Here is a 25,918-nt window from a genome sequence, read left to right as displayed (position 1 = left end):
ATTAAGTTAAGCATGAGAAATAAATGATCCATAGCTGGAAAGAGACCATCACCAGTAAGGTCAAAATAAGTTGGAGGAAAACAAATCCATTTGTGAATAAGAATGTTTCCTGTTTTTCCCTGGCAGTTGCTGAAGTCCGTACCTGTAGATACCTATAATGTGATTACTGGATTGGGGACTTGAAAGATATCCCAACCTCAGAAAGTAGATGAAGGGTCATTTGCCAATCCACACAACAAAATATATGCATTGCTATATTTCAGAGGATACGCATATAAATGCAGTAAATTGGCGGACTCTTGGATGTATGTAGTTTACTTGTCAAGATAAAGGAAGAATTTTAAGTCGCTGCAGTGAATGCTGAGCTATATGGAGCAAGACAGGGCTGCCTCAAGCCCTCAGGGATGGGGAAGCCAATTGTGAACCAAGGGAGAAGGTGGATTTAGCCACTGGGGATTTTGCTTGGCATGTCCCTTAAGGTAAGACCTCCTCTATTTCTCCCCAGCTAACCAGCTGCCAAAGCATTGTTCAAAATAATTCTCGGGCTCCAGAATGATCTAAAATGCACTATGCTCCATCCTTTCATAATGTATTTGTCTTACTCTGTGTGTGTGTAGTGTGTTCACATGTTATGGGTCTCTCTATATTCTGCTTTACTGACCTCTCCTTTATTGGTTGAAAATTTCATAGGCACACAGCATGAGTTTTGATCACATTCACTTGCCCTCCCTCCCCTCCAGCTACTCCAGTGTCCCATTACCATATTTCCCTCTCAGCTTCATGTACTCTTTAAACCCACTCAGTTCCACCTACGTGTGCAAGGGCTATCTCTGGTAACATGCTCAGTCTAGGTCACATCCCTAAAGAAAATGAACACTCTCCTTCCTGCATCAGCCATCAACTGCCAATAGCTCTTAGAAGGGGCTGGGGCACTTCATGAGTCTCCCACCCATCCATGCTGAAATTTTCCGGTTTGATCTATGCTAAACTTTCAGACTGGTTACACCTCTATCACTCATGGGTACTAGACACATCACAACCTTACTTTGTTAACGTCTTTACATTTACTTTCCTTGGTTCTTTTCATTCATGTATTTGCCAAAGGCATTTAAAAAATCACTCTGTCAAATTTCCTACAAAATTCTCTGCTGAGATTTATATTGTAATTGCATTAAGCCAGTCAATTAATTAAGGGAAAACCTATTTATAACAGAGTGTCTGGCCCTTTTGGAACACAATATGTTTCTACATTGAATCAGGGGATTTCACAGTGTTCTTCAGTAAAAGATTCATCATTTTCTTCATTGACTTAAGTTGATTCCTTAAGGATTTTTTAAAAAGTATTTTTGCTGCTGTAAGAGAGTAGGGTTGTTTTCCATTGTATATTCTTCTTGTTGCTAATGTATTAGGTGACTATTGACTTTTGTGTATATCTATTTTCTCCTGTAGCACTTTCACTGCCTTTCTCGATATCTCTGAGGCTTTTCCAGGTAGCTATGCATGGTTTGATAATTGTATTACCTTTAAACAATGATACTTCTGTATCTTCTTTCCAAATAATAGGATCCATCAAAACCATGAAACTAGTGATTTCCACTCCCTGCCCCAATGTCTACAGCACAAGACCTAAATTCCATGAGAAAGGACAAGATTTGCAATCCCTCCCTGATTATTTCCTGCATCCACACAACATTCATCATACTATAGTCTTCTCTGAGATCTGGCCACTGCCCAAACATAGGCTGCTCTGTTGTGCCATATGTGATTTCAATGTTTGCCTCTCTAGCCAGGTTCACCTATGTGGGACAGTGGGCTGTGTGAGAAGCAGCTGGGTGCCTGGTCGAGCATAGGACTCAAACCCTGAACCTTTATCTGATGGCAGGTGTTTGGCTCTGCTCCTGGGCCCTGGTTCTTTTCATTCAGCCCTTTTCAGTTCTTCTCATTCCACAGCCCCTCCCACAGATAGGTCAATGGCCATCAGTCCCGAGGAACAGTGCCTCAGGCTTTCCCACATGTAGATGAGGTATCTCCAAGCTCTCAGACCAAGCCAATGGGTGTCATCTGCTGCCAGACTCTAACCCACCCCGAAACTGTATATAAGGGCTCTATTCAGGAGAAGTAAAACGTGTGTGAAAATCATTCCGGTGTCCGAGAGTTTCTGTCGCAAGAGCTGTAACACTTGGGAAGAGATCTGCTTTCCCAGAACCTGCCTGGGACACCAAGCTGCCTCCTTGTCAGCTAGCCGGCTTCTCAACTGCCCAGCCCCTGCCGGCTCAGCTCAAAGAGACAAGTGCAGCACAGCAAGCAAAGGCAGGCAATCTCCCCTCCTTGCTCGTACTCTGTCCCCTTGGCCCAGACCCCTGCACCAGGCCGGGCCAAAGATCATCGTGGGACGCCCTCCATCCAGAACAGGGACCCACACAACTACAAGACTCAATTGAGGTATTTGGCACATCCTTTTAACAACTTTCTGAAGCCTCACTCAGCTGTGCTTCCAATGTGTCCGGTAGACACAACCCATCACTGTTTACTTGGCTCACACTCTGGGCTACAGTCCATTATGGTGAGAAAGTTAAAGTGACAGGAACAGGGCAGCTAGATGTATTGCATCCATAGTCAAGAGCAGTAAGAAAGCAATGCATGTGTGCTTGTTACTGCTCATACTACCTCACGGTCGTACGGTTAAGAATCCACTGCCCAGGGGTTGGACATGTTTATGATGCTTTGGATCACCAACACCAACAAGCAGAAACAAGACAATAACCCACAGGCATGCTCCCAGGTCATTCTGGTCTAGACAACTCTTTGGTAAAATTCTCTTCCCAAATGATATTAGGTTGTGTCAAGTTAACTGTTAAAACTAGCCATCATGATCACCATACAGTTTCCACAATGCAGGCTGCTGAAGTGGTTAAGGGAGTAAAGTTTGGTTCTAGAAACCTTGAGTTTATAGATCAAGTGCAGATGAAGGTGACCTGCTGACCTGAGTTCTTTTTGTAAAGTGTGGCTCTTGTGGGTGTTGACAGCTTGGGATCTAGCTGTACCCTTGTCCTGATGTCAATATTATGCTGATTTGACTACCACAGCTTTGTAGTCCATTTTCAAGTCAGATCACATGACATTTTCTCACTTTTTCCCCTTGTTTTTCATTCTGCTAAAGATGGTTTTAGCTATGCAGAGATTCTGTGATTCCCTATGAAATTTGGCTTTTTTTTTTTTTTGAGTTCTCTGAGGAATGCCATTGGTATATTGACAGGAATTGTATAAAATGTATGGATTGCTTTGGGCAGTTTGGGCATTTAAACAATACTGATGCTTCCAATCCACATGCCCTTGATTCTGTGTCCTCTTCAATTTTTAAAACTCATCTTTCATAGTGTTCATTATAAAATTGCTCACCTCAGGTCACATGTGATGGAACATATCTTTAATGTCAGCATTCATGAAGCAAAACAGGTGGATATCTGTGAGTTAGAAGCCAGTCTGATCTATATAATGAGTTCTACACCAGCTGGGACTATATAGAAAGACTTGGTCCCCCTACTCCCATAAAAAAAAATAACATTATTTACTTTTTTGTTAAATTTTGTTGCGCCCACTCGTCCAGCAAGGAAGATGCGAACAACCGGATCCTTCTCAACAGCCTTTATTGTAGAAACTTTTAGTTTTCAGGGAGAGACCTCGAATGCCCAGGGCGAGCAGCTTATATACCCTCAGCCCTGGGGGGGGGGAGGGGGAAGCACGTGGAGGTGCAGTGCCTCATAGCATACCATATTTGCATACCCCACCCAGGAGGGGGTGATTGGTCAGGATCGTGGTACCCTATTGGTACCTCATTAGCATACCCTGTTTGGGAGGGGCTGCTGCCAAACTGAGTTGTGCATGCGCAGTGCACTGGTAGCTGATACCAGAGGCCTAGGCCATCTTGGCCAGCCGAGTCGGATCGGCTGCTGTGCTGTTTTAGCCAGCCAAGTCGGGTCAGCGGCCTACAAATTTATTCATGAATTATTGAGGTGTTTTCCCCAAATCATTATAAATAAGATTGCTTCTCTAGTTATTTTACTTTTTTAAATTATTTGTTTTTATTTTTTATTAATTTATTTTCTCAAATATTTCACTCCAAATGCAGTTTCCCTCTGTCTTAGAGTTTTATTGCTGTGAACAGACACCATGACCATGGCAACTCTTACAAAGGAAACCATTTCACTAGGGCTGACTTACGGTTTCAGAGGTTTAATCCATTATCAGAGGTTTAATCCATTATCAGCATGGTGGGAAACATGGAAGTCTATGGAAGACATATTGCTGGAGGAGCTGAGCACTCTACATCTTGATCTAGCCACAGGCAGTAAGGAGAGACCGTGACACACTAGCCAGACTTGAGCCTATAAAAACCTCAAAGCCTGCTCCTAGTGACACACCTCCTCCAATGAGGTCACATCTCTTAATAGTGTGACTCCCTATGGCCAAGCATTTGTACACAGAAGTCATTTCTAATCAAACTACCACATTCCACTCCCTGGCCCTCATAGGCTTGTAACCATACCACAGTGCAGATATGCATTCAGTTCAACCTCATAAGTACCGATATTCTATAACAGCCTCAACCCTGTTTAAAAGTCTAAAGCTCAAAGTCTCTTCTGAGATTATATAATCTCTTAACTGTAATCTTCTATAGAAACAAAATGAAAACACAGATCATATGTTCCCAACACACAGTGGCACAGGATATACATGACCATTCCAAAAAAGGGCACAGTAAGAAATACTGGAAAAGCAAGACAACTAATCAAACTCTAAACCCTGTATCTCCATGTCTGGTGTAGTATCAAAATTCTCTTCAGACCTCCAACTCTTTTCAGCTTTGTTGATTGCAACACACTTCTTTCTTTTGGGCTGGTGCCACTCCCTGTTAGCAGCTTTCCTCAACGGGTATCCCACAGCTCTGGCATCTCCGATATCTTGAGGTCACCAAGTCAATCCAGGCTTTGCCTTCACAGCATCACACAATAGCCTCTCTGGGTCTCCATACAGGAAGACCCCTGACACATGCTTAGTCTCAGCAGCTTTCCTTGGTTGCAGAGGGAGAGTTCATAACCCCTTCCTTCTATCCTTGACTCTAAAGCCAGGACCATGTGGCTGAAACTGCCAAATTCTGCTGCTTGCTGAGGTTGGAACATGGCTCCATTGTTCAATTACATCTTCACCAGCTTTCAGTTTTTGATGGTTTCTGACACCGTCTAAGCTTGGCTGTTCTGGAACTTGCTCTGTAGACCTTGAACTGTAGCCTTGCTTTGTATGCTCTGTGGCCCTTGAACTCAGACCTGCTTGCCGCTGTCTCCTGAGTGCTGGGATTTAAGATGTACACCACCGTACCTGGATCTAAGCTCTTCTTTAATTCCTTGGAATGGAAGCTTAGCTGGGAAGGGTCTTTCCCTGAGGTCATCACTCCCTTTATTCCATTTCTTAATCTATTTAACTCCTTGAACACAGGACTTTGCTCTGTTTCACTTTGTGGTATCCCTTTTCTCTTCAGTCTGTATCTTTTGTATTTTTACTTGTTCAGCTTGCTCCTTTTCATTACAAATTTTCATAAGACTAAATACTAATAACCACACAACAGACTCAATACTTTGAATATTTCAATATTTTGAAAGTTCCTCTGCCAATGGAATTATTCCAAAACTCTTCACTTAAGCCTAAGACAGGTGTTTTGGGCAAGAGCAAAAGCAGCTACATTCTTTACCAAAATATCACAAAAACTGTCTCTAGGCAACATACTAAGATTTTTCTCTGAATCTACTTGAGTGAGGCCCGCACAGTTCAATCACATTCAGCATCACTGTCTTCCATATTTCTACTAGGGAATCTCATTAAGTCTCATTTAAAGCATTCCACAGCTTTCCTAATTCAGAGTCCCAACATCCACATTGCTCCAAACAAAAGCATGGTCAGGTCTATCACAGAAATACCCTACTCCTGGTACTAGGTCAAGCATTCACACACATGTGTCTATAGGGTCATTCCTATTTAAACCACCATATCCTTCCTCCCTATCCTCCTTCTCCATCCCTTCCACCTCCTCCCTTCCCTCCATTCCCCATTTATTTCCTTTCAGAAAAAGGACATGCCTCCTGGGGATATCAACCAAAGATGGCATATCAGGTTGCAATAAGATTAGGCACCACCCCTCATATTAAGGCTGCATGAGGTGACCAAGAAGGAGGACAACAGCCACAAAAGCAGGTAAAAACATAAACATCCCCTGCTCCCACTATTAGGAGTCCCACAAAACCACCAAGGCACACTACTATAACATATATATAAAGACAGCATAGTTTAGGCCCATGCAGGCTCCCTGATTCAGTATCAGTGGGGCATTTGCTTACATGTAGTAGAGCAGTTGCCTACTATGTCCCATAGCCAGCACTTCAACAAAAGAAATAGAATTTGTCTGTTCAAGATGAATGTGTGTTTTTAAAGATAGCATTAATTTTTGAGAATTCCAAAAAGGCACATGATGTTCTTAATCATATTGGCCCCCTCCTAGCCCTACACCCTCAACTCTGTCCTTTTTTGTTATAGCCTATTAAGTCAGATTTGTGCTACCAATACAAACCAGTACTCAGGATGCGTTGAAGCGCTGTCAACCAAGCATGAGTCACACCCATAAAGAAAACTGTCTCCTTCTTCCTCAGAAGCCATCAACTGCCAGTAGCTCCTCAGTTAGGAGTGAGGGCTCATGAGCTCGTTCCCTGCCCATGCTGGGATGCTGACAGGCTTGATACAGGCAACCACAGCTTCTGTATGTTCATCAATGCCTTGGTCCTGTTATAACCTTCACCTCTTACAGTCTTCCCACTCCACTCTTCTGCATTAGGCCCTGGGCCCTGGAAGGCAAAGATGTGATAGGTGCCCTCTTAGTGGCTGAACAATGCAGATTGTTATTCTCTGCACTCTGACCAGTAGTGAGTTACTGAATTACTCACCATCCACTGCACAAAGTTCTCTGTCAAGGCCTGGCAGATGTAATCTAGGCATGCAAAGATACCTCCAAATAGGTATGATTTTAATTTGCTCTTTTGTAAATTAGAAAAATAATATATGCATATTGAAGAAAGCTTTAATGGCAAGGAATGTATAAAGAGATAAATTAAACACCAAGAGTAATTCCTTCCTGTATCATTATGGCCTGAACACTATTGCCATCTTACAGCATGTCTGTCTTACACACCTCAAAAGTTGCAGAGCTCAGCAAGCCTTCTTTGCCTACCTCATAAAAATGATCTAAAGCATTATTTTAAATAGCTGAATAATATTGTCATGTGGATATATCATAATTACCTTTTTATCTTCCTATTGAATGTGTAGATTACTGCCAGAGTCTCATTATAACAAATAATGCCTTCTTGCATATGTCTAATTTGTTTTTACTGTGACTATTTCCTTAGGATAAATTCCTGAAGTGGAATTACTGCATCAAGTGGTAGAAGAGCATTTCTTAATCTAGGGAAATATATTGCAAGCAGCTTTCTGGAAAGTTTGTAAAAATTTATCATCCTACGGAGGTTACAATAGTATCTGTAATGACATTTTCTTATTTCCCCCTTCTTTTAATATGAATCATTTGGAAATAAGAAAAAAGTCTAAGAAATCAAAAAGGCAGAGGCGCTGTCAGTCTCCTGACAATAAAAGACAGCTGGTGTGTTTCCATGTTTATTGGAGACCAAGTTACCCAAAACGGTTTTTAGGGGTTTCTTTGGCTCTTGTTCAAACTTCCACAAGAAGAGGACAGACTTGAGGAGAAAGAGCTGAACTCCCCTTTTGATCTCATAGTTTCTCCAAATCCTGAAGGACACTTTCAGCTTCAGGTAGGTTCTTCTGAATGAGGTGCACACACTAGTACAGAGTGGCCAGTCACTGCTGGCCATGGGCCAAGCAGAGGGACATTCCTCTCTTCCAAATGGATCATGAAGGAAACAGAATCCTTCCAGTTCCCAAAATGAGTGAGCACATGTCACTGATCTTAGTTTCCAGAACATGCTCTTACCTCTCTGTCCATTTCCAAACTCAGTCTCTTATTTGGGCTCCCACTGTCCTGAGAGTTCTCAGAGATGAAGTGAAAGGTGTGTAGGGTAAGCATGTTGCACTGACTCGTGCTGAGAAGAACTGGACTCTAAGTTCGAAACCAGTTTAGGTATGCACCAACAAGGAATGGATAAAGAAAGTGGATGCATACATATGCAATGAAACTTCACCCATAAGCAAGAATGAAGGCAAATGATAAGTTATGTCCATGCTAGTGAAGTAAGCCAAGTCAAGCCAGATTAGACTTCATTAAATGCAGGCTTATTGGGAAGCTGCTCTCTGGTGGGCAACTTTATTGCCCTCAAGGACCAAGGTCAGGAAAGTCACTATGGGGAGTGGGGCAGAGAAAGAGAGAAAGGGGAGCATGCACCCAGAGTGGGAGGGGGGAGCAGGGGCAGGGAGAGAGAGAGAGAGAGAGAGAGAGAGAGAGAGAGAGAGAGAGAGAGAGAGACCAAAAGAGAGAGACCAAAAGAGAGAGAGCTCTGAGGGAAGGGCAGCCCCTAGACTGGAAAGTTCAGGGTTTGGGACAGGGGACAGGGTATGCTAGATAGGAACCAAGGGATGCTGGGAGAACCTGGAGGCCAGGTCTGCTTTGATATGTAAAATATGCACCTTGGTCCCCTTGGTTCCTCATCTCAGGGTCTGAAACCAAACATTCAAGCCTTTTATAATAATAAATTAATAAGGGGAGACGTAATCAGCTATGATTACTTCTTGTTAACACTGAGGCACTGCTAGGGTGTGGGGCAAAAATCTGGAATGTTGGCCAAGTCCCCTAAAGTCTGGTTGTTTCACTGCTGTCCAGGTTATGAAACTATCTGGGGTTAGGAGTGTGTAGCCCAGTTGAAGCAATCTGTTTGGGTGAGCCAAGGTACCTGTGGGTAACTGGTTTTTGGAGCTTTGCTGGATACAGGCTCCAAGGTAACATCTGAATATTAGGGGCAGAATATAAAGTTAAGAAGTTTAGGGAGAAAACTTTTTTCATGGGTATATATTTGAAATTCTTAGGCCCATGGTCTTGGGGATTGGAGGAGGGGCTGGGTCTCAGGACCAGGAAAAGGGGGATAGATGTCACCCTCAGAAATAGACAGGTAGGGAGAGAAACAGGCTGCTGATGGACAGTATTCATCCATAGTTCATCTGAATATGGGAGGTGGATTTGAATGGATTCCCCAAAGCGTACAAGAATCTTTTTTTTTTTAAGTTTACAAAAAGATAAATCGCTTTTGGGTTCTCAGCAATTATGTTCTTCCCACTGTTGCTAGAAGCTGTGGCATCAAAGCTTACTCCAGAAGTAACCTTTACCACGTTTGAAACAACAGAATGACATTTTTGTAAATCTGAGCAGAAAGAGCAGGGTGACTTGAGTCAGAGACCCTTCCTAGTCGCTTAAGGTCACCCCAGAGAGTAAGTCTCCATTGAGAAGCCCGAACCCATTCTAGGGTGTGTTTTATACTACCTCCACCCCCACCTCAGCCCCTCTCTATATATTAACCTGATAACTTGAATCTATATTGAAATATTCACATCCTCTACTCTTCATAACTTTCATTACCAACCTCAGTCACTTTTGTAGACCTTCAAACACTTAAACCCTCAAACATTTTCTTAGAAACTTCCATATCCTCAGACATAGACTTTAAACCTTACACCTTTTCTTATCCAAATTGTTCATCATGAGACACAGGTGACTGATAGCTGAGATCAGTCATTACACACTGAGTTCCTTTCTCTAAAGGAACTATAAAAGTTACTTCTTTCACTAGTTTAGTCTTCAAACCCCTCAGAGACCCGAGAAGAATATATTGTAATCTAAATGGCCTATGTGTCAGTTAAAATGACAGACGTACCCATTCGGGACCATCTGATAAACTCTTTCTCTGCTACCAGTGAAGTGAGCCACATTGTCAGCTACATTAGAATATATCAAATGCAGGTTTATTGGGAAGCTGCTGTCAGGCAGGTGAGTTCAATGGCCCCAAGGAAGAAGGCCAGGGAAGTCAGCATGGGAAGGGAGAGAGGAGAGAGGGAGGAGACAGAAAAAGAAAGATCACTATACTCAGAGAAAGAGAGAGGGAGGGAGAGAAGAGAAGAGAGAGAAAAAGAGAGAGAGCCCAAAATGTCTGGATGATACAGGGAAGAGCCTCTAGGGGAAGGGCAGCCCAACCTCTGAGCTGGAAAGTTCAGGGTTGGGGGCAGGGTATATCAGGTAGGGACTGAGGGATGCTGAGAGAATCTAGAGGGCAGGTCTGCTCTGATAGGTTATGCTATGCACCTCCATCTCTTGTCCCAGGGACTGAAATCAAACAGTAAATCATTTGTAAGAATATAGGGCAACACTCCTAGCTAGTGTGCTCCCTTGAAGACACCATATCCTGACCCATCCTAGAGGATCCACTGTTCTCAGAGCAGCCAGTAAGAACCCTCCCCTAAACTAGAAGCCCCAGGACTGCAGCTGGGAGCCTGGAGCACTCAGGACCTATCACCCACCAAAACCCCGCCCTCCAGAATACCATTCCCCTTCTGCCCCTCCCTTGGTCCTTTCTGCTGGGGCAGACTCCTAGCTGATCTGCTCCCTTGAAGATAACATATCCTGACCCATTCCAAGGAATCACAGTACACAGAGCAGCTGAGGAATTCCTGCACTCAGAGAAGTGAAGAATCCTCTGGACTCAGAGCAGTTGAGGAAGCTGGATTCTCAGGAGCTCTAACAAGCCTAGGATCATAGGATTTCAGGATACCAGAGGCACCCTGAGTCCCAGGGGTTCTTCCACCCAGGATCTCAGGATCACACAATCACAGAGACAGCTGGACTCTGAGGAGTTCTGACACAAGCAAGATAACAGAATATACAGGCTCCAGTCAGAGACAGTGAGTCCAGGTAGCACTACAGATAAACAGATGGCAAAAAGGCAAGCAGAAGAACATAAGCAATAAAAGCCAAGATTACCTGGCATCATCAGAACCCAGTTCTCCCAACATAGCAAGTCCTGGACACCCCCATCAAACCATAAAAGCAGGATTCAGATTTAAAATCACTTCTAATGGATGATGATAGAGGACTTTAAGAAGGACATAAATAACTCCCTTAAAGAAATACAAGAGAACACAGGTAAACAGGTAGAAGCCCTTAAAGAGAAAACAAAAACAAAAACAAAATCCCTTAAAGAATTGCAAGAAAACACAACCAAACAGGTGAAGGAATTAAACAACCCCATTCAGGATCTAAAAATGGAAGAAGAAACAATAAAGAAATCCCAAAGGGAGACTACTCTAAAACTTTCTAGGTTTCCTAGAAAACCTAGGAAAGTGACCAGGAGTCATAGATGCAAGCATCACCAACAGAATACAAGAGATAGAAGAAAGAATCTCTGGTGCAGAAGATACCATGGAAAACATTGACACAACTGTCAAGGAAAATACAAAATGGAAAAAGCTCCTAACACAAAACATCCAGGAAATCCAGGACACAATGAGAAGACCAAACATAAGGATAATAGGTATAGATGAGAGTGAAGATTCTCAACTTAAAGGGCCAGTAAATATCTTCAACAAAATTATAGAAGAAAACTTTCCTAACCTAAAGAGATGCCCATGAACATACAAGAAGCCTACAGAACTCCAAATAGACTAGATCAGAAAAGAAATTTCTCCTGTCACATAATAATCAAAACATCAAATACACAAAACAAAGAAAAATATTAAAGGCAGTAAGGAAAAAAGGTGAAATAACATATAAAGGTAGACCTATAAGAATTACACCAGATGTCTCACCAGAGACTATAAAAGCTAGAAGATCCTGGACTGAGATCATACAGACCCTAAGAGAACACAAATGTTAGCCCAGACTACTATACCCAGGGAAACTCTCAATCACTATTGATGGAGAAACCAAGATATTCCATGGCAAAACCAAGTTTACACCTGTCAAAGAAAACAATCAACCAAGATGAAATCTCACTTCTGAACATTTATGCACCAAATGCAAGGGCACCCACATTAATAAAAGAAACTTTACTAAAGCTCAAAGCACACATTGTACCTCACACGGACACTTCAATACCCCACTCGCAGCAATGGACAGATCATGGAAACAGAAATTAAAAAGAGACACAGTGAAACTAAGAGAAGTTATGAACCAAATGGATTTAGAAAATATCTATAGGACATTTCATCCAGAAAAAAGAATATAACTACTTCTTAGCACCTCAGGGTACCTTCTCCAAAATTGACCATATAATTGGTCACAAAACAGGCCTCAACAGATACAAGAAAATTGAAATAATCCCATGCATCCTATCAGATCATCACTGACTAAGGCTAGTCTTCAATAACAATAAAATCAATGAAAAGGCCACATACACATGAAAACTGAACAATGTTCTACTCAATGATAACTTGGTCAAGGAATAAATAAAAAAGAAGTTAAAGACTTTATAGAACTTAATGAAAATGAAGACACATCATACCAACACTTGTGGGACACAATACAAACAGTGCTAAGAGGAAAACTCATAGCTCTAAGTGCCTACAAAAGAAACTGGAGAGAGCATAGATTAGTAGTTTGACAACACACCTAAAAGCTCTAGAACAAAAAGAAGCAAATACTTCCAAGAGGAGTAGATGGCAGAAAATAATCAACCTCAGGGCTGAAATCAATGAAATAGAAACAAAAAGAACTATAAAAAGAATCAACAAAACCAGGAGCTTTTTCTTTGAGAAAATCAACAAGATAGATAATCCCTTAGCCAGACTAACCAGAAGACACAGAGACAGTATCTAAATTAATAAAATCATAACTGAAAAGGGAGACATAACAACAGAAACAGGAAACTCAAAAAATCATCAGATTTTAATGACTAAAAATCCCAACCCAAAAACAAACAAAAACAAAAACAAAAAAACAAAACAAAACAAAACAAAACAAAACAAAAAAAAAAAACAAAAAAAAAAAGCCCAGGACCAGATGGTTTTGATGCAGAATTCTACCAGACCTTCAAGGAAGATCTAATACCAATTCTCTTCACACTATTCCACAAAATAGAAACAGAAGGAAAACTACACAATTCATTCTGTGAAGCCACAATTATGCTCATACATAAATCACACAAAGATACAACAATGAAAGAGAACTTCAGACCAATCTCCCTTATGAATATCAATTCAAAAATATTCAATAAAATTCTCTCAAACCAAATCCAAGAATACATCAAAAACAATCATCCATCATGATCAAGTAGGCTTTATCCCAGGAATGCAGGATGGTTTAATATATGGAAATCTATAAACATAATCCACTATATAAACAAACTCAAAGAAATAAACCACATGATCATCTCACTAGATGCTGAGAAAGCATTTGACAAAATTCAACACCCCTTCATGGTAAAAGTCCTGGACAGAACAGAATCCAAGGCCCATGCCTAAGCATAGTAAAAGCAATATACAGCAAGCCAGTAGCCAACATCAAACTAAATGGAGAGAAACTTGAAGCAATCCCACTAAAATCAGGGACTAGACAAGGCTGCCCACTTTCTCCCTACCTATTCAATATAGTACTGGAAGTCCTAGCCAGAACAATTAAACAACAAAAGGAAGTCAAAGGGAAACAATTAGGAAAGGAAGATGTCAACATATCACTATTTGCAGATGACATGATAGTATAGTTAAGTGACCCCAAAGCATCCACCAGAGAACTCCTAAACCTGATAAACAACTTCAGCAAAGTGGCTGGATATAAAATCAATTCAAACAAAACAGTAGCCTTCTTCTAGTCAAAGAATAAACAGGCTGAGAAAGAAATTAGGGAAATGACACCCTTCACGATAGTCACAAATAATATAAAATACCTTGGTGTGAATCTAACCAAACAAGTGAAATATCTGTATGACAAGAACTTCAAGTCCCTGAAGAAAGAAATCAAAGAAGATCTCAGAAGATGGAAAGATTTCCAATGCTCATGGATTCACAGGATTAATATAGTAAAAAATGGCCATCTTGCCAAAAGCAATCTACAGATTCAGTGCAATCCCCATCAAAATTCCAACTCAATTCTTCATAGAGATAGAAAGAGTAATTCTCAAATTTATTTGGAATAACAAAAAACCCAGGACAGTGAAAACTATATTTAAGAACAAAAGAACTTCTGGGGGAATCACCATCCCTGACCTAAAGCTGTACTACAGAGTAATAGTGATAAGAACTGCATGGTATTGGTACAGAGACAGGCAAGAAAATCAATGGAATAGAATTGAAGACCCAGAAATGAACCCACACACCTATGGTCACTTGAAGCTGGAAAGAACCTACATGCCCTCAACAGGGGAATGGATACAGAAAATGTGGTACATGTACACAATGGAGTAGTACTCAGCTATTGAAAACAATGAATCCATGAAATTCTTAGGTAAATGGATGGAACTAGAAAATATCATCTTGAGTGTGGCAACCCAATCACAAAAAAAAAAAAAAAAAAAAAAAAAAAAAAAAAAAAAAAAAGCATGGTATGCACTTACTGGTAAGTGGATATTAGCCCAAAAGATTGCAATACCCAAGATACAACCCACAGACCACATGAAGTTCATGAAGAAGGAAGATCAAAGTGTGGGTGCTTCGGTCCTTCTTAGAAAGTGTAACAAAATACTCTTTGGAGCAAATATGGAGACAAAGTATGGAGCAGAAACTGAAGGAGGGGCCCTCCAGAGACTGCTCCACCTGGATATCTATCCCATGTGCAGTCACCAAAGGCAGACACTGATGTGGATGCCAGGAAATGCAGGCTGACAGGAGCCTGTTACAGCTGTCTCCTTAGAGGTCTGCCAGAACCTGATATATACAGAGGTGGAGGGCCCCTCCTTCAGTTTCAGCTGTATATGTAGGGGAGGAAGGCCTTGTTGGGCATAGGTGGAAGCCCTTGGTCCTTGAAGGCTGGATGCCCCAGTGTGGGGGAATTCGAGGGCAGGGAGGTGGGAGTAGGAGGGTGGGTGGAGGCATATCCTCATAGAAGCAGGAGGAGGGGGAATGGGATAGGGTGTGTCTGGGTGGGGGGGGATGGGGAAAGGGGATAACATCTGAAATGTAAATATAATATCCAATAAAAAATTAATTAGAAAAAGAAAATAGGACAACTGGAGAGAATTAGCTCACAATGAGCTAATTAATACAATTTCTAACAAATATTGTCCATTTTCTCTGATTTTGGAGGTCTTAGATCTTATATAAATCATAGTAGTATTTATGACATGAAATGGAGCTATCTGAGGAAACAAAGGACACATGGAAAGAGGAAAACATCGGAGAAATGGTATGGAAGAACATTCCTAAACATTCGTTTTAGTCCTCCATGACAAAAAATAAGATTAAATTAGCAATTGAAAGAATGATATAAACTCCACTTGTCTCCATTTAAGAACCCCTTTTGTTTCCATTTTGAGGACCAGGCCTGATTTCAAAAAGGCCATAAGGCATCAGCTTCAGTAATAGACCATACGTTCCAGAAACTAGGTCATATGACACCAACTCTAGGAACAGACCATAAAATCCAGAACAAGATCATAAAACCCAAAGAACAGACTGGGAGAACCATAAAAATGGGGAAATGTCTTATCTTGGAACGGTCCATCTGCGCTGGACAGCCCTATTTTATTACACGATTGAACGTTCATGTCAAGAATGTAGATCACTGATGGCCTGTGACCCCCCAGCACCCACCAATGAAACTTTAGATTACCTAATACTTCTAGAGAGTTCCCCCAGTTCCCTATAAGAAGGCCTACATGCCTTTGTCTGAGGTCGCTATTTTAGAGAATGGTTGACCCTGCACGCTGGTTGTTTCTGCAGAATAAATGCTCTTTGTTTTTTGCATACTGAGACTGGGGTCTTCTTCCTTCAGTGATTTTTGGACCCTTACATGATCTCAATTAAAAAGAATACTCTCAACCAGAAATCTATGTTTTTCCTGCTCATTTGCCTTTCTATCTGAGTAACCCTGACATTATTATATTTGATTCAAGCCTTTGAAGGACATCTCAGCCTGACTTCTCCATCAGCCTCCAGAGAACACAGTGTCAGTTGTGTGAAGACATGGATCTAAGGCGGGCTATGACCAAACCTAGAATCTGTGCATTCTTCTGTGTCCCCAGCCTCCCAATAAGCTGGACACCTGACCAATGGTAGCCAATAAGATGAGAGGCTGAAGCATTTAAGAGGATGCTGACCCTGTAGCCCTCCCTTCCTCTATCATGGTGATATGTTGATGCATCTTTTGTATTTGATTGTGTTAAGCTATTGAAGTCTCTGAGTTTATCTGATGCAGCAATTAGCTTTACCCTCATCACTATTGAAGAATAAACAAAATGTCTAGATATGTCACTTAATAACAAAATCTGTGAACTCTTTTCTTTACTGACTTTGGTATGGGCTCAGAGCCTAAATATTGAGGTGTGTGTGGCTTATCCTAGTTGATGGCTTGAGACAACATTACAATGTCTACTTTGGTAACCAACAGGAGTCAGCGCTTATACACTAAAGTGGGTAGAGGTGGGAATTATTTGGTCTTTGTTGGGATGACCGAATATCAAATAGTTATGTGGCTGTGTCCTGTGTTCTCAATTGTTAACTGCTGTGCTGGCAGCACCAGGGGCTGGCAGGATATGTAAACGTTCCTTACTTCCTCACCTGACCAAAGAAGGATTCTCTGAAATTCCATGTTAGAAAGCAAGCCGCCTTGATGAGGTCCTAGAAGGTTACATTCCTCTCAATCTGTCCAAAAGGTAGTATTTAGATGAACTGGGCGTAGTCCTGTTGTTGATTGGTTCAGAATGAATGAACTGTGGAAGTTATTCCACTGTGCTAATAGCTTTTTTGTTTCAGAAAGGAATGAGTCCTTACCTTATAATGAGCTGGCTGCTTGGGCTGGGGCAGAAGGGACAGGAGCAGAACAGTACTAGGTCAGGGAGGCTGGGTAGAGCCAGATGGGCAGCTGAGGTGGCCAGCAAACAGGGGAAGAGCCTTATACAATGCAGATGTCTCTGTGTCCTTATTATTGAACCCAGATAATTCCAGCAAAAGGGAGCACCTCAGCAGGCCCTGCCTAGATGTTCCCCTGAGGAATCACATGGGCAACAAATCTAGAATAAAGATTTGTTTCAGGGAAAGGGAGCAGGGCCTAGAAAAGGGTAGAGATAGAGATGGGGGGGGGGGAGAGACAGAGAAGGAAAGAAAGAGAGAAAAGAGAACAAGGAAGAGAAGAACACATGGGAACAGAGAGAGAAAGAAGATGGAGAGAGTGAGTGCGAGAGAGAGAGACAGCGAGCGAGAGAGAGAGAGAGAATAGGAGACAAGGCTAACTGCTAGGTTGGGGTAACCTAGCAGCCCCCCTTAGACACCTGGCTCGCAGCTGGCACGCCACTATGCTAGCTGTTGCTAGGCAGCTGTTGGTCGGAGCCTAGTGAAATTCTGTAAACCACACTGGGACTATGTGACTATTATTTGATGTCTTCACGTAAAAGCTGGGACTAAAATGTCTACCTCATCACAGACTTGACGACAAATGGGATTCTCCATATGGAACTTTTGACAAAATGCCATGAACTACAATACTTTCTACTTTCCAGAGAAGGAAACCAAGTCTCAGAGAGGCGAAGGGAAGTCTCTAGATCACAGTGCATGACTCGCAGAAAGTGGATGGGGAGGTAGCACCAAATGGACTCCAAGGGTGGCAGTGTTTATTCCAAAGCTCCTACCTCTGCTTCTTATCCTGACGGGCTCTGCACATGTTAGAGAGCTGACGTTCAAGGCCCACACTGTGGCACAGGGATTGTGTGTGCTGTTTGCCTGTTCTCAAGCTGAGCGGGTCTCTACATCTCCTTGAAGGCAAGGAGGAGGGTGTGTGGAGTTGATAGAGCTTTGTTGTCATTGAGGAGATTCTTGAAATAATCAAAACAGAGAGTCTGTTAGAGCCCGCTTGTGTCCGTAAATGAGAAGCTTTGAAAGTGCTCCTGGGACCTAGTGGAGACAACAGAAACTCAGCACACAGACAGACATGTCTCTGCCCACTTGGGCTTCATTTGTGAGCCCAAACAACAGGCTGGGGAGAGAAAACAATGTTTCTGTAGGAAGTACAGGTGGCATTTCTCAGAGGAGGTCTTCCTTGGATGAGCTCTCAGCCCTCGTTTGGATATGAAGAGAAGGACTATGATAAGCAAATGGTTTCTGGGGACAGTTGTGTGGCATGCAGATAAAGAGGAAGCTCTCCTGAACAGCTTCCTGGCATCCTGCTGCGCTGTGAGCATGGTCTCTGTAGTGCTGCAGAAGAAGGATGGAGATGAAGTGAGAGAAAATGACTTCTTCTCAGGATATGGCCTCATGGGAAACTCTCTAAAAGGCACCACTCACACCTCCAGCATTGCTGTGTGCTTGCCCATCATCTAACGGCCATCACTGCTATCATGGGTACCATGTAAGGAGCATGCACCTTATGCTGGGATTTCACACCCCATATCAGGACAAAGAGCTCACACCTGTCTTAAACACACTGATTTTCTCGTCATTACTTCCCAAACAATGCCACGTATCCAGAGCGTCCATAGCATTTGCTTTATATCAGGAGTTATGAGTCATCTAGATACAATTCACAGTACACAAAGAACATGGTGCATTTCATGCAAATAGCACATCACGCCATATAAGACACATATGTATCTACAGGCTTTCATGCCTGGGATAGGGGTATGTGTCTTGGAACCAAACTCATACATGTACTAAGGTGGATGGACATGGCCACCATCCTTGGAACTTATGATCTTGGTGAATTAACACCAAGCAGATCCATGCTTGTACTGATACTGAAGAGGGGATGCTGCAGACCTTCGAGCACAGCACGCCATTATTTCTTTACTTCATATACACATCTGCCAGGAAAGACCCATAAGTATGCCATTCTTTCTGCCTGCAAGGCTGTCTGCTGTAGCTCAACTCTTTCACATTCCTACCATCTTAATTACTTGCCCAAACCCAGCACAGCAAACTCTCCCCGTTACATATTTCACAACACGAGGTTCCTTCTACATGCAGAACTTAGCTCTAGTATCATTGTATTCTGCAAAGTAATCAGTCTCCCTCTTCTCTTGCCACTGTCAGAGCAAGGAGGCTTTCAGGCACAGCTAAGGTTATAGTCACCAAAGAGTCTCTGCTCAGCAGGATACCTGGAACCTGATAGACCTCAATAAACGTATGCAAATGAATTAAAATATCCTATGAACTACAGAGAAAGCCCAGAGAAACCAAGAGACTACCTCAAAATTGCACAGTCAGGAAGAAGAAGCCACAATGGGGCTCAAGTGCTCACGACTCTGCTGCCTCCCTCTCTTCTCCTGGCCTCCTCACCTACTATGGCAAAAAAAAAAAAAAAAAAAAAGCAAGAAGCTCTGAGCTGAGCACGTTCCAAAAGATCCAAGTCAGAGGTGGGTGGCTTCAGACTCACAGTGAGGAGGCAGAGCTGTGAGTAAGAAAGAAAGCAGAGCTATTATCCTCGTGGTTTGAGAAGTGAGATGCTCTATGAGGTCACCTCCTGGGGATCAAAGATTCTGACCTCCACACTGAGGGAAGTGTCACACAGAATGATGCTGCCTGTGAACTGCTTCTCTGACCTTCAGGAGAGTGGAGAGTTGTAGGAGGGAGACTTTAAATGGGGTCACAAGGAGACATTGAAAATGGCACCCTACTGAAAGCCAGGCCCGGACAGCCACACCTCCACTTCTAAGAAGAAAGGCTGTTATTCCATTCTGCAAAGCCCCTTTTACTTTCCTGATGCCTGCAGGATACTGTGAAAAACACAGTGGTTTTTTTTTTTTTTTTAGGAAGGAAATCCTTAGGGTTGCTCTCCAAGGTGCTGCGTATGAACAGTGTGACCTTCCACGAGTTGTGAAACTCTCTATGGTCCGCTTCCTTGGTGGCTACATGAGAAGAGCCATGCTTGCTAATTGCGCTATTAGGAGATATCCAATGAGACTAAGAACTTTAATTCTTCTCTTTTGGTGGTAATGAAGACCATCCTAGGCAAATGTTTAGCACTGAGGTATATCTCTAGCCAGGAACTATATATATATATATATATATATATATATATATATATATATATATATATATATGCCTTTCACTACGTATTTGTGAAACTCAGGTTTGTGTGTAAATGTGAGTGTGTGCCTCAGAGTGTAAGTGAAGGTCAGAGGGCAAGTTCAGGCATTGGTCCTCATCTTCCTCTTTGAGACAGGCTCTCTCTTGTCATCTCCCTTTGTATACAAGGTGGTCTAGCCTTTGAGTTTCTGTGGACTGTCCTATGTCTGCCTCCCATCTACCCCAAGGAGTGCTGAGATTTCAGGTACATCTCCAATAGATCCAGCCTTTTCTGTGTTCTGAGGACCCAAATTCAGACCTCGTAGTTGCAGAACAAGTGTCTTGTCTACTGGACTATGTCCTCAGCATAAGACAAATACCCAATAGAAATCCTGTCTTCAAGAAAACCCTGTGGAAATCTGAGTCTTCCCTGTGGGACACATAGCCATCGGTGTTAATGTCTCTTTCAGGATGTGCGTGAATGATGACAGCAAGATTCAAGAAGATGGAAAGACAAATCAAGAACAAGGGGCTTGGGTGCCCCAAAGATTGATTCTCTTGCATGCTCACTGAACATTTCCCAGTTGTTGTATATCATGAGATTGATGTCTAGGAGCAACTGGTCCCCATCACAGTGTGAATGAACTGGAAACTTGGCCATGAGACACTTTCCAGGGCTTCTCAGTAAAGATGATTGATTGGTATCTCCAGACTCCTGGCTTGGGTTAGAGAAAAGCTAATTACGCAGATAAATTATGTGGTGGCCATCACATCAGCTCTGTGGGATTGAGAAACACTCAGAATATTAGTTTCTGGCTTACAGACAATTCTGCTAGGTTCCTCCCAACAATGACCTAGCAACAGCTTGCATCATCACCTGCAGCCATTGCTACCTGCACCTCTGCCAGGTGTGAGTGGCCTGTCACATATAAGAAAGGACTCCCCTTCTTCTTCTTCCTCTTCTTCTTCCCCTTCCCCTTCCTCTTCCTCTTCCTCCTCTTCCCCTTCCCCTTCCCCTTCCCCTTCCCCTTCCCCTTTTCCCTTTCCCCTTTCCCCTTCCTCTTCCTTCCCCTTTCCCCTTTCCCCTTCCCCTTCCCCTTCCCCTTCCCCTTCCCCTTTCCCCTTCCCCTTCCCCTTTCTCCTTCCCCTTCCCCTTCCCCTTCCCCTACCCCTTCCCCTTCCCCTTCCCCTTCTCCTTCTCCTCCTCCTCCTCCTCCTCCTCCTCTTCTTCTTCTTCTTCTTCTTCTTCTTCTTCTTCTTCTTCTTCTTCTTCTTCTTCTTCTTCTTTTCTCCTTCTTCTTCTTCTTCTTCTTCTTCTTCTTCTTCTTCTTCTTCTTCTTCTTCTTCTTCTTCTTCCTCTCTCAACCCCATCTCTATCTATCTAATTTCTCTCTTCCTCTCTTTCTTCTCAATCTTTTTTCTCTGTGTGTGTTTCCATGTGTTCCTGGTTAGCCTCTCTTTCTGTCATTCTATGTGTCCCTGCCCTCTACCTCTTCTCCAAGTTCTCACTCCCCTTCTCCCACAATAATATACCAAGTCTGTCACATGGTATGATTTCTCAGGGGGCACCTTGACATGGGCCTGCCAGAAACCCCCTTACTCCCACCACTGCCGCTACCTCATTACACTTCATAGCATTAGAAGCATGTACCTCTGAGTTTGTCTAAGGGGCATTTCTGAGAATTATATGAGAACATTCTTCCTATAGGTAACCAGAGGACACAGGTTTGCCTTATACAAGGGCATCCAAAACCAGTTCAGTCTAGATTATCCCTGTAACTTTCATATCAAAATATGTTGTGAATATGCATTGTTGTGTTTTATAAAAAAGAAAAAGAAGCCAGGGATAAGTTTGGTGGAGGCACGGTATGGTGTTAGGGAAAGGGTGCCTCCACGGGCCCATGTTGATGCATCCCTTCCCTCTGAGGTATCAGCCACAGGATGGTATACTATAAAATAGAGATTATTTAGGGCATGAGGATGGGAGTTGGGGGGGTAGTAGAGACAGAGTAGGTGAGAGAGAGGAAGAGAGAGAGAGAGAGAGAGAGAGAGAGAGAGAGAGAGAGAGAGAGAAGAGGTGTAGAAGCAGACCATGAACATGGGGAGAGAGGCATAAAGGGAGAAGGGACAGGGGAGGAAGAGAGGAAGAAAGCAAAAGAAGAGGAACAAGAGAGCAGGGTGAGAAGGGAGCAAGCAGCCCCTTTTATAGTGAGTCAGGCACACCTAGCTATTGACAGGTAACTGTGGGGTAGAGCCTAGAAGAAATGCCAATATGCATGAATAGAAATTATCATGTAGAAGTTTGATCATTATTAGAAACAGGGAAAATGCATATTATTGCTCAAAGACAGGAATACGCATAGCCTGATAAATACAGATGAGGGTAAAGGGGTCCTGATGTTGTCAGATGCATTGTTTGGAGAGGGATGTATGTGGTGTGGGTGTGTGTAGTAATTCAGGTCAAGGAACGAGGCTGTCAAGTGCACGATTACAAGAGGAGAGAGAGGTGTGCAGAACACAAAACAAAATGAGGGTCTCAGGCTTCTAAATTGTCTCCTGTGCTTGTCTGCCACATGGCTTCATCAGTGATTTAATCCACAAAAGGATTTAGATTTTGAACAGGCTGTTATGAGGTACTGGCTCTGCAGAAAGTGAGGTCTCGCTAGAGGAAGGAAGTCAGAAGTCATTGAGAACATGGCTGTATCTTATTCTGGCTCTTCCTTCTTGCTCCTCTCTGCTTCCTGTCTATCATGAATGAAAAAAATCTCCACCATGCCCTCGCTGCCACTGCAAATGAAACAAAGAGCTAACTTAAACCTTTCTCTTTTAAGTTGTTTCTGTCAGGAACTTTGTGCCAGTGTCAAAAGTGCAATTGCTCCGTGGGCATGATGGTGGAAGAAGCCAACATTTAAGGATTGTTCCATGTTCACTGTAAGTCAGATATATGGTTAATATATCAAGACTGAGAGGTGCTCCTGAGCTCAGTCCTCAGCAACACACAAAAAAGCCAAGCATGGCGGTGTATGCTTGCAATTCCAGGTCTGGGGTTACAGAGACAGTTGGATCCCTGGGACTCACTGCCAGCCAACCTATCCTAACAAGTGAGTTCCAGTCAAGCCAGTAAAAGTTCTCATCTCCAAATCAAACAAACAAACATGGTGGGAAGCTCTGGAGAACTAATATCTAACATTGACTCCTGGCCTCCTTGTGTATATATATGTAAACATGAGAAAGAAATCTAGACACAAAAGAATTGTCATCTCATCTTCTCAGACAAAATGGAAAGCACTTCTTTCATCTCTATCATCTCTACTTAGTGAGTGAGAAGAGTGAGGTTCAGAGAGGTCAGGCAGCTTGCCTAAAATCACACAACTGGAACTAAGATTGGAATTAAGCAGACTGATCCCACACCTGCTGCTCAAAGATATGGAGCTCTGTTCCCAGGCTTCTGCCACTAAGAGCTGGCTGGGAGATACAAGCTAGACGCTCGACCACCAAGCAGGACTTGTGAGAATGGCTAAGATAAATTACTCTCAGTAAAGCAATTAGTTCAGGATCTACACAGAGGTTCACAGCAGCACGAGATAGCTGTGAGCCTGCAGAGGCTTTCTATTCCGAGCACCCTGGTGAGATGCTTTCCATAAATGATGGGTAGTCCCTAGCGCCCAGAGCTGGGGCCCTTGCTCCTGGATGTTACAGGAACCAGAATACATCCCATGACTTCATTGGAACAGCTTCAAAGAACACAAAGAACATTTGTCAGGTTTTACAGACCCTGAGGTGTCCCCCCACGCTGTGTCCATCAGATGTGTAAGTCCTAGGCTGAGATGGAAAAATCTCTGGCAACACTAAATAACAGATCTTTAATTCTACCCCTGCCTGCACCACAGAACAAAGAACGTGAGGTGACAGGCTTCTATGACATGTGCTCCAGTGGCTTTTGCTTATCGTGTGACTGTTTTGAAGATCTGAGAGGTCTTTGAAGAGATAGATTATTTTACATTTTCCAATCAATGGACAGTCCTCTGGGGAGGACACTTGTCACAGCAAGGCATCCTACATCTATTACTTTGGGCAGAAAAAGGAATAAAGAAACCCTTGTCACACAAATGCACAAATATTTAGCTCCTGATGGGAGATGGTACTGCTACAGCAAATCTCATGATAGACAGTACTGTGGGAAGAGGAGTGAGAGGCGGCAGAGTCACATGATGAGAGGGGATGGAGTCCCAGAAATCAGACTAGACACCAGCATCAGGGTGCAAATCTGAGTTTATAGTAAAGTGCATATGCTTATATACAGTGTTCAAGCCAATTCCAAGCCCTTAGATCCTTGGCCAATCATATCTCACCATACCATCACCATGCCTCCATGAAAGCTCTGCCTGATGAGGTAACTCAGACAGAGGGACAGGGGCACCAGCACCTATTAGGACTTTCATGAAGACTGAGAAAGCAGTCACCCCCTAGTCTTGAGAGCCATCTTTTTTTTTCCACTCTTTTTTTTTCTTTATTGGATATTTTATTTACATTTCAGATGCCATTCCCTTTCCCCTAGAAAACCCCTATCTCATCCCCCCTTCTCCTTTTTGCTTTTATACTATTTTTTAAATGTTAATCAAAGGCTTTATAAGTTTGGTAATGCTCAATAACAAGATGCCCATACAATCAGAAGTATAACCCAATACCAAACCTAGATATACCAACTACCTTTGACTGGTGGAGACACACGAACATCTGCCTCCATGTTCCCCCGACTCTCTTGTCACCTAGCTTCTCCTCTTCTTCTCCTCTTCCTTCTCTCCTTACTTCTCCTCTTCCTCTCCTTACTCCTCCCACCTTAGCACCTCCTACATATCACCCTTCCTGTTAAAATAAAACTTTTCTCTTAAAATACAGTTAGAGCATAACTATACCAATTTGGTCAGTAAGGTACAAAATAGACCTAATACCCAGTCCATCATTTTGTTGATTCATCAGAACCTCTGTCATCCCTCCTAACTAAAAGACTTAGTTCTGAACCTGGCTTTTTTCTTGGCTTTAGAATGAATGTCAGCTGAAAACCATCCTCTCAAATCTTTTCTCTCAAAGTAAATAGCCAGGATTCGCTATGAGACTATAAGTCTTCAACCTCATTAGAAATCCAGAATGACTGAGTTAACTGAAATTATGGGAAGCACAAAGCATAGCTTCTAAAAATTAGCCAAATTATAGAGATCACTGAATACCTGGACAGTCCCTATATTACAAAATGTTGGAGCATCCGATCTTCAGTCTTCTGGCCCAGGATCATCTGACAGACCTAGTGATGCAGAATTATTAAGGGCTGATTACTCTGTCTTGGCAGATACAATCAGTTGACTATTCTGCAAGTGTGTCCTTTTCTGGACAGTAATTTGTCTGTAGATGAAAAGAGGCAATTCTTGCCTAGTGGCTGTCTCACCACAACTAAAGTAACTCCAAAGATGCTCAATTTCTTCTTAGAATCCAAGACAGGAAGCTGTCAGGAGCAGACAGGTCTCTAATCAAATGAACATTAATACAGAAATGTTTGTAATGTCAATTCTGTGGACTTCTGATGTTTTGAAAACCAACTCTCCATGCAAGGCAATCTGGACTATTGTCTGTTAACTCCTCTCAGCTATTTCTAAATAAAATATAGAAAACACACTAACAATAAACTCAGAGCCATGAATTTGCTATACGCCCTTAACTC

Source organism: Arvicanthis niloticus, chromosome 6 (genome assembly GCF_011762505.2).
Source record: "Arvicanthis niloticus isolate mArvNil1 chromosome 6, mArvNil1.pat.X, whole genome shotgun sequence".
NCBI lineage: Eukaryota > Metazoa > Chordata > Mammalia > Rodentia > Muridae > Arvicanthis > Arvicanthis niloticus.
Note: the sequence above shows the minus strand (reverse complement) of the source record.